The sequence below is a fragment of the Metopolophium dirhodum genome, chromosome 8, assembly GCF_019925205.1.
Source record: "Metopolophium dirhodum isolate CAU chromosome 8, ASM1992520v1, whole genome shotgun sequence".
NCBI lineage: Eukaryota > Metazoa > Arthropoda > Insecta > Hemiptera > Aphididae > Metopolophium > Metopolophium dirhodum.
Window position 1 is genome coordinate 15,057,237 of NC_083567.1, and position 11,318 is coordinate 15,068,554.

The window sequence follows — 11,318 nt, forward strand, 5'->3', positions numbered from 1 at the left end:
TATCGCCAATGCTGCCTCGGTAGAATCTAATTTTTCTAGTTACCCGACTTCAGAGGAAATAATATAATATTATAATCGTCTCCTACGTTTGTGAAATTACAGTTACTGATACTTACAAATACTGTATTCCTATAACCGTATAAGAGAATATTACGAAAAATATCATAAATAAATCTAAATAATCCTATCATAGTTTGTAGGTATTAGCCATTAGGCATTAGGTATATAATAGATATAATAGATTTTATGTTCGGTTACAGAAACACCTAGTTGGAGTTTAATTAACTAAAGTAAAGTTCTTACTAAAGTAAGAAGGTATATTTATTTATTAGATTATTTATTATTATTAATAATGCCTAAAACGAGCAAAAGTACCTACAGTGAAATGTACTGCACTACAGTACCTACCTATTTAATATAATATACACATTACACATTATAATATATAAATAACATATAGCTATTAGCTAACTTATAAGCATGATTCAATAAGCAAAAGATGCACTGAAAAGCAAAAATAGAACTTTTTGAATTATTAGAGTAAGTACTTATTATTATTATTTTTAAATTAACAGAAAAAGGGGCGTATAAAAATTGATCCTGATAGCGAAGACACCAAAATGGTATATCAGCCTAAATATTACTTAGTATATTTTATGATATAGCTATATATATTATTATAATGCTATTATATATAGTTAGTATTTTAGATTCTGAGCGAAGCGATGAATGTATTGATTTTACAATGATGTGTGTTTTTTTTTTTATTTTTTTTTTATTTTTATTTTTGTGTCTGTCATCACCTTTTAGGACAGTAAAAGTGCTTGGATTTTCTTCAATAGTAACTTTTCTGATAGGAATGTGAATCTAGTTGGTACTTTGGGGGGTCAAAAGCGACGTGAAAAACAAAAGAAAAATTAAGAAAAAACGGGAATTTTTACGCAAAATCTGTTTTCGAGAAAATCGATTTTGGTTTTTGGTGTAACTCTAAAACAAATGACCGTAGGGACATGAAATTTTGACTGAATGTTTATATTAGCATTTTCTATACATCATAAAATGTACAAAATATTTTGACTCTTTTTGAGCTGTTTACGGCCATTGTCAGTTTTCAATTTTTTTAGTTTTTTTTTCTATAAATATCAATAAAATTTTATCTGTTGAGTAAAAAAGCTTGAAAATTTAATAGAAGGCGCCTAGGTTATTGTTTCAAAGGCAGATGAAAAAAATTAAAAATCCTTAGTCACAGTTTTTATTTATAAGCATTTAAAGTTCAAATTTTGACAAAATACGGAAAAATCACGAAAAATAGCAAATTATTTTGAGTTGAGAATTCATAAAAATTTTTCTTTTTAAATCTAAGATTTTAAAATGTAATATAAGATTACTCATAAGTTTGTCTACCTTTATCAAAAAAAAAAATGTCTAGAAGAAACTTAAATTAAATTTTTATGAGCGTCTGATATTCGGCAAAAATGTATTCTAACTACCGTAGTCCGTAGTCCTATTAGTAAAATCAATTACCAAAAGGTGGATAAGTGGATGTCGCTCTGCTGTACGGTAGGTTACAAGTGGGTCACTGTAATGGATGGTGTTAAATTTGAATTCAATGATATAATATCATTGTATAAGAAAAACGATTCTGAGCGAAAACGGTCAGTCAGCCTATGATTTTACCAAGTATATTTGATGATATTGTTGTGAATAAAGTAATTTATATATAACCTATTTACGTGGAGCCTTGTTTTAAATTTTCAATCCTTAGCCATAAAAGTTAAAAATTTATAAATTTTTAACTAAAAAATAATTAATAAATTATAAATTTGATAAATGTTGTCAAAATTTGAACTTTAAATGCTTATAAAAAAAAATTGTGCCTATGTATTTTTAATATTTTTCAACTGCTATTAGAACGATATATCAGGAGCCTTATATTAAATTTTCACGCTTTTTTACCCAACAAATAAAAATTTATTGATATTTATAGAAAAAAAACTAAAAAAATTGAAAACTGACAATGTCCGTAAACAGCTCAAAAAGAGTCAAAATATTTTCAACATTTTATGGTGTATAGAAAATGCTAATATAAACATTCAGTGAAATTTTCAAGTAGGTATCTACAGTCATTCGTTTTTTAATTACAATAAAATAAGAAAATTGTTACATGAGAAATCGAGTAAATATCAAATGTTGTAAAAATATAAATTTCAGACGCTCATAAAAATTTAATTTAAGTTTCTTCTAGACATTTTTTTTTTGATAAAAGTAGACAAACTTATGAGTAATCTTATATTACATTTTCAAATCTTAGATTTGAAAAGAAAAATTTTTATGAATTCTCATCAAAATAATTTGCTATTTTTCGTGATTTTTCCGTATTTTGTCAAAATTTGAACTTTAAATGCTTATAATTAAAAACTGTGACTAAGGATTTTTAATTTTTTTCATCTGCCTTTGAAACAATAACCTAGGAGCCTTCTATTAAATTTTTAAGCTTTTTTACTCAACAGATAAAACTTTATTGATATTTATAGAAAAAAAAACTAAAAAAATTGAAAACTGACAATGGCCGTAAACAGCTCAAAAAGAGTCAAAATATTTTGTAAATTTTATGGTGTATAGAAAATGCTAATATAAACATTCAGTCAAAATTGCATGTACCTCATTTGTTTTAGGGTTGTATCAAAAACCAAAATCGATTTTCTCAAAAACAGATTTTGCGTAAAAATTCCCGTTTTTCCTTAATTTTTCTTTTGTTTTTCACGCCGCGTTTGAAAACTATTGGGAAATTTTTACTTTTGACCCCCCAAAGTACCAACTAGATTCACTTTCCTATCAGAAAAGTTACTATTGAAGAAAATCCAAGTACTTTTACTGTCCTAAAAGGTGATGACAGACACAAAAATTAAAAAAAAATTAAAAAAAAATTAAAAAATTAAAAAAAAAAACATACATCATTGTAGAATCAATACATTCATCGCTTCGCTCAGAATCTAAAAAACGAAAAATGATGAGAACAAAATTGTAACAAATAATTATAGGTTTTTTTCAAAAAAAAAGTTGATGAACAATGAATAAAAATGATGGGGAAAAATATTGTTAAGAACTTTTTGAGATAAAGAGTTAGAGGAATCTTCCTGTATACAATATACAATATCAATTTCACGCGAAATTAAATACGTAACAAGATGTCGATACGACGTGATTGCATTATAACACCGCATCAAGATAATTACATCACGATTTACGCGAAGCCCAGTTTCTGGTGTATTTGTATCGATGGTTTTAGGCTATCGACCTTGATAGTATGTCATCAGAATATAATATTAATACATACACAAAGTAACAGTTTCCGGGAACCACATTGCGAATAACATCCGCGACGGTACCGCACAACGCGAATCGCTAGATTGCTGATACGTATAATTTAGCTGGTAATATTGATATAATAATCATGATATTTAAAATATTGTCAATTCGGTGATAACACGGAGAATCCTCGAAAGGGTGGCTCGTGGGTGATCGATGACCAGGCATAAAGATCATACCAGCAGTGACGTATACATAATTTTTGTATGGTGGGGGGGGGGATCAGGAAAAAAATTTAAACCCGGTACCTATGTCCTATGCGCGCATTAAAAGAACAAATGACAAAATATAGGTAATATAATGTAATATATAATTAGGTACAAATGTGTCTATAAATATTTAAATTTAAGTTTGAATAGTTTAAGTACAAACATAGTATTATTAGCCTAATAATAATAATAATATTAGGTATAGTATTATTTTATTATTGATGATAATTGATATTATAATAATATATTAGATTATTATATTTAAAATATGAAGATTCTAATTTTCGAGCGTACCGTGAAAAACATTCTTTTTGTAATAATTCTAATACTGTATAGTAAAATATATATATATTGGTCTGCTGACAATTTTTTAGCCAACCTATAACAGTTAGCATACATTTCAAAAAGTTGAAATAACGCTCCCAAATTAAACAATTATAATTCTCAAATTATTTATTTTTTTTTATGTTTCCTTATAGGTTTCCTAATGCGCAAACACTGAGAACAGTATTTTATAAAATTTAAAAAAAGGCCTAATGGGGGTGGGGTGGATCTGACACCCACATCCCCTCTTGTATCCCCACGCCCCTGCAAACCAGTGCTGTAACCAGAAAATTTTTTGTGGGGGCACTTAATTTTTTTTCTTTAGTTTTTGTGGAACTTATGTTACTTTATGAGTTATATGATACACTCTATGATACTTTATGATGCACTCTACCCCATTGCCCCCTTTCCTTGCCAGGCTACGGCACTAGATCATACCTATAATAATATTGTAAGCAACTCGTAAGCCATATTATTCCGACGCCTAAGAGAAAACGAAAACCATACGTAGGTACCTCGTTAGGCGCCGACTGCATGGACAGCTGCAGTACTTGCAATGGCAAATTCAGTTATCAATTTTTGTTTTTTTTTTTTTGACCGAGAGGAACAATTTACCAATATTTTTTTACATACTCTGTTTCTTAGTAGGTAGTACTTACTTAAGTAGCTTTAAAGCTGAGTATGGCATTATTCCCTCTTCCAACCATCTTATAAGATTATATTATTATATTATATTCTTACAATATATACGTACATTATAATACTACGCATATGAAAACACGCGATGCTTACATAGTTACTTAATTAACTTTGATTGTACTACAATTACTACTTTACTAGGTTTAAGGTTATAACTATGGAATTAAAATTTAAGAACTTCACTTAGCTACTTCCTACATCAAATACTATCAATTTTTCGTAAAAAAAGTAAATCAAAATACAACATTTTTTAATTCTAATATAAGTAGTATAATCCTGGTTGGTATATATTTTTAAATATAATATTAACATTACCATAAACCGGTATTCATAATATAAATTATTATGATAAATTTTAAAAGAAACTTCTGCTTATTTGCAAAGCTGTCTATGACCAAAATATATGTATTAAATTACCTATTTAAAATAAAAAACCTTCAATGACACTGTCAGGACATTTTTTATTATATAGCAGAACTGTGATAAAGGAACTTTATTGCTTACTTAATACAGTTATATCTATACTAATTATTATTGTCTATAAGGAAACCAGGACACATTTATATATATAAATATTGTTGTACGATACATTTTTATGTTAAGGTTAACGATAAACGCGTGTGCCATGGAAATGTGAATATCTGTTTACATCCTGTAGGTGTACAGGGTAAAACAATACCGGTACACAAATAAAACGGTACGTCGGTACCTACCCTATGGTTTTTTGTGGGTGAGGGAATGTCCCCTTTTTCGTCCTGGCCCCTGAGTCCACTACACTACTACTGATGGGCCAAATGTCAGGGGTGCTGCTAACCATATTAATATTCCTGTGGTGTTAACGGTATAGGTTATAAGTACCTGTCGGTTTGTCACAGTCTTCTATAATATAAAATATTACACAAGATAAGGAAGACACGTCATCAAATGAATCTATTATATAGAATCTAGTTGTATGTAAATAATAACAATATCTTTGGTATTTCGGTATGTTACCTAAATAATAGTGTGCAATTTTATACTTGGAAATTCTTCCAACCCATAACACGGCAGACGAGCTTCAAATATTTTGTATTCGTTTTATCAACTATTATCAAACATTTTTGTTGTTGGTAAATAAATGTATTATTATTTATTTATTTATTATTCAGAGTTTCTAATCCACTACAGTATGGAAATGTCAAATATGTGTGTTGTGTGTAGATGTCAGATTAGCATCGAAATGTTATTTGGTGGTGTCAAGGATTTTTTTCTAGTACTGTGCAGGATAATTTTTGTAGGTGTATAACACTTCATTGACTTATTAGTAATTACTAATTAGTATATAGGACATAGGTAATAATAGTTAGTATAGTTTACCTATGTACAATCATATCAGTAAGATTATTGTTAAGGTTTAAGTAAAGTGATTTATAGGTTAAAATTTATGTTTCCTATTTCTATGTACCTAATATATTTTACCTGTAACTAAAAATTAAAATAATATTTAATCAAAAATGTAAGCTTCAAAAGAATGAGCATTGTGCACAGAAAAAATCTGTGGTATAAGCATAGTTAGGTGTGTTGCGAGTATAGTTACATTATATTGCATAGGTACACTTGCAAACAATTATAATATTTCAAATTTTTATTACCCAATTACTTGTTCACCCTTAATACTTAATATTTACGTCTGTTGGTTAATCTATTATCCGTCCATCAATAGTGAATATACTACTATTATTAAGTGATTGATAATATCAAGCGGTTTGGAGGTAGACGAGAAAAATACTATGAAAAACACATACAAGCGAGAGACGCCTCAAACATGGACGTCCTTGGGAATATATAATATGTATTGGGAAAAAAAAAATTTTTTATTTTAATTAAATATGTAATTATCTATCTCAAAGAATTATGTTTAATGATCCCCCCTCCTAAAAAAAAATTAATAATAGGTACTACAATATAACTCTGTTAATTTTGTATTTTATACCTACTGGCTACCTAAATCATAATTTGAGAATATATGAAAATATCTGAAAAGTTAAGTTGTACCTATTTATAATATATAAACGTACAAATTATAATATGTATAAGTCTATTATTTTAAATGACTCTTTGTCAGTAAAACTTAATTAAATATGAACATAATAATTATTATTTATCATGTACAATATTCATATTATGAACATTATATTTTATGTTTAAATATTAAATGCTTATTGTGCATTTGTAGTTTGCACGTAATATTTATGATCAAGTAAATATAAGTGTTAAAAAAATTGCTATTACCTATTGATAGATTTTATTATTTTTATTTATTCTTCAAGAAGATTACTGAAAATGTTCGTGTCGAGGCCCATTATGAAATAATTTCGTTAATCTAACTCTGTATACTAATAAATAATAATATATTATTATTTTCATCATAAGTACCAACTCATAATATTCAAAACCCATAAAGCCAGTAGGCTGGTAAAATTAAATTAAAAACAAAAATCATATACGGCGGCGCTATCTAACGGCTAAAGTCAGCAACATTCACAGTCAGTTCTCTGGTAGATATTCGAATTAATGGAGCATGGATTTACCGAGTGATATTGTCGTCACCACTCACCAGCCCGGGCTATTGAACTATATAGTATTCTGGTTGAGTTAAGTTCAGTTGAATTATGCTTATTCTTACCCATTTTGAAAATGTAATGATTTTCATATGAAAACTGTTGATGAAGAATCACGCATATTTCATACGCTCTTTCATGAGTGACTTCAAACTCATTATTGTGTTCCCATACTTCTCTCATAAAGCATCCTATATAACCCTATCTGGGTATCCTCGACGCAGGTTAAAAAGGAAGTGGTGTCGCGACCTGTTCTTGTTCTTATATGGAAGTAGTTATCGGCAGAGCCGTGCCGTGGGGGAGGGGACATACGCCCCGGACGCAAGGTTTAAATATGCGCCAAAAAAAATTTTTTTTCTAATATTTTAAACTACACGGATAAAATGTATGAGAAAGATTATTGTTTTGCAATTATTTTGGACCATTACACATTTTTTTCAGAACAAATTTCCGACTATGGTCGAGACGTCGAGTAATAACAATATTAGTCAACCGCAACGTTAACAATTCTAATAATTTCAGCAAATACTGTCCCTATATTTATTTACGGCCACGATTTGTACAATATAGTCACATCAGCTGATACTGCATGTATGCATGTATGAAAAAATATTTAGTTATATTATATATATATATATTATTATATAATACAATTTATTATTATATTTAGTTTTTCATTTTCGAATGCGTATAACGTAATTATTTTTCTATTAATTGTAATTTATTGTAACTAACCTATAAAATTATCATTATGCATTTTATGATTATCATACATTTGTACATTATAGTAGGTACCTATTATTATAATTAAATGTATCTGGTTGTATCTGCTGTAGTTTACCAGTTACCACAATATAAAATATGAAATATTTTGTTTTAGAAAACGGATTTATCTAAATTATATACCGTCATGCAAGTAATTATGGCATGTCGTGCGATGTGCTGCATGATATAATATAATATAATGGAACTGGAACATAAGTAGATAAATTATAATTTAATATGTATGAACTGCATATTATAATACTCTCGACGTTTTTATTATGCAATCTATTTGATCGATAGTATTATTATTTATTTATATTATTGTTTTGACGTCCACCATTGTGCATCGTCATTGTGCACTTATATAATATAGAATTAAAGTGTCTATATTATATTATAAAGGTATTAAGTACCTATACTACTTACATATTATTAGGTATAGTATGGTATTATCTATAATCTGTTGCTAATATACCCTATAATCAGGCGCGGACTGGTAAAATAGGGCACGGGATGCTACACAATTTAAAGGGCAAATAACATAAATTGTTGGGGCGAATTTAATACATGTAGGTTATTTATAAAATATTAATATATTTTATTTTGTTTTGAAAAAATATTGAATATACGTTAAACACGTAAATAAGTACCAAGTTACAAAAAACTTTCAATCAAAGTTGTACAATATTATAGATTACTAGTAATCGTAAGTTGGTAACAATCTGTTGTTCATTAGGTGTCTAGAGTCTTTAAATATATAATAAATAATATTAGGCAAATATATTTTAGGGCAAGGGATGCTGTAGCATCCCAGCATCCCAGCCAGTCCGCGCCTGGACCAGTTTGTATAGTTAAATTTGGCATGCGAACTATAATTGAAATAGAAAACCAGAATAGGTGCATTGCAGATGACAAAGATTTCTGTAAAAGAACATACGATTTATCAATATACCGTATAGGTACTGATAATACTGATAGTACTAGATAATACTATAATATATAAGTTCTATGGATTTATCATAATAAACAATATATTTTATAATATCTATGGCAGTCGTCAATTGTCGAAATTCGTCGGCGATGGTTAACAATTCTAATAATTTCAGCAAATACTATTGTATTATAAATATAATATATTGTATATTTTGATTTCAGTGAACAAAAAAACAATAAGCCACTAATATAAACAGACAGTTCGTTAAACCGTACATATTATAATGTAAGTTTTAATAAAAACTCGCAAATTTCATTATGATCAGGTTATTTTCATAAAGTATTTCGATACTTTCAAGTTTCAGTTCATCGGAGTGAGATGATTAGATGGAGATGGATGAAGATGGCTGTTTCTTCGGCGATGGCGGCGCTCTAGCTACGTTTCACCGGAAGAGTAGATGTTTACGAGTAAGTTTGTTTTCATATTATTACCTACTATTTTACATTTACTTTTTAGACTTAAATTAGGCGTAAAATAGGAATTATTCTTGTTTTTTTAAATAATTTTTTCGAAAAATATATGTAACATGTATAGCTCATACAATTATGAATTTATAGTTAATAGAAATGCGGATGTTTATACTTCATAGATATATTTTTATTGAAATCGTGTAAATAATTTGATTAAACAATCAGGTACCTACTCATCACTAGTATCAATTTTATTATATTACGTGTAAAATCACCGACACAAGGTGCAGACTGAATTAAAAAAATTAAAAACATAAAACAATGTTGTAGTAGAAGCTGGAAACTGTAGTTTTTATAATCCATATAATGTAACTATTAAATTGAATCATTGAATTATTATTCAGAGATAACTTTGGGATAAATGCCAAACGTATAAATGTAAATTAAATTAAAAATAATTAAAAAACATTTTGTGAAAGGAATAAGATTACTGCTAATATTTAAGTCTTAATTATTATTAACAAATAAATACAAATAATAGATATTTTAATAGCTTTTTACTATTAACATTCAGTGTAAATATAGTTTCTGATCGACTTACCTATATGTAATAAAATAATTATTCATATCAAATAATCCTAACAATATAATGCAAGGATTCTCATAAATTGATCTTACAGCAGCCTTAAAACACCAAAAATACATTTGTACATCATTTACAAAATTTTAGTTCCCTATTATGGTGTAGGTATTAATACAAACAATAAATTGCTATTCAAAAACACAATTTCGTATACCTATTATTATTTACTAAATACCTACAATTAAATTAAACTAAAAATAAACATATGATTACATATACTGAGTGCCTATAAAATAATATTATATATGAAAATTGAATCTTTATTACGAATACTTATCGTTTACACAGACCACCAAGAAAAAATAATTAAAAATATTAAAAAATAAAGAACACATCATTGTAAAATTAATACAGTCATCGATCCGCTCAGAATCTAGAATTATGGACTCGGAGTTTTAGAAATCTAGTTGGTATTATAGTATTTGATGAATTTACTGTACCTCTAAAATCCAGTAATCACATTTTTATTTAATAATTCATAAAATACAATATGCTCTTAAAAAAATATTATTGTGATTCTGATATCTATTCACCACCTTAATCAATAATTAAATTGATAAACGAAAATAATAATTTAAATAATACCCATATCATATTATTATAATCAAAATTATAAACTATTTTGGTTTATTGTCATATCAAATTTCAATGAACAAATTGTTCCTTAACACGGAACTCTTTGATACAAAAAGTTGCATTATATTATATCCGTGGATTCATCATATTGATGTACCTAGTATAATATCTATCATTTATTTATTTATCTATGGCAAATCTCAGAGTCGTTGCAGAAGACACATTCGACTAAAAATTCTAAAATTTCAATAAGCAAAGAAGATATTCTAAGTTCTGGCTGTATTCTGGAGCGTTTCCTCATGGGCGTCGCAGTTCACACACGTCACGGATTCCGCCGAAGGAGTCGATAATTAAAGTAAGTTTGTTTTTATATTCTTTTGGGGCTTAAATTTACTTTTAAGACTTAAAACAAATATTTAATGTCACGAAAAATGTGCTATCCAAGTGTTGTAGGTGCATATTTTAGTTCCGGACTCGAAATGTATAAAATACGCGAGATATAAACGTCATCGTCGTTTTTCCAGTCCCTGTTTGTAGAATAATTATAATTAATAGGTGCATGCCTCTATACAGGGTACTTAATATAAATATATAAATATTTTGGTTTAATTTATAGAAATATATGTTATGACTTATAACTGATAATAGTCATAATAGATACAATTTTAATTAATAACTGGTAATTTTTTTTCCAAATACAACGTTATAAGTTATAGGTAGCTATTAATT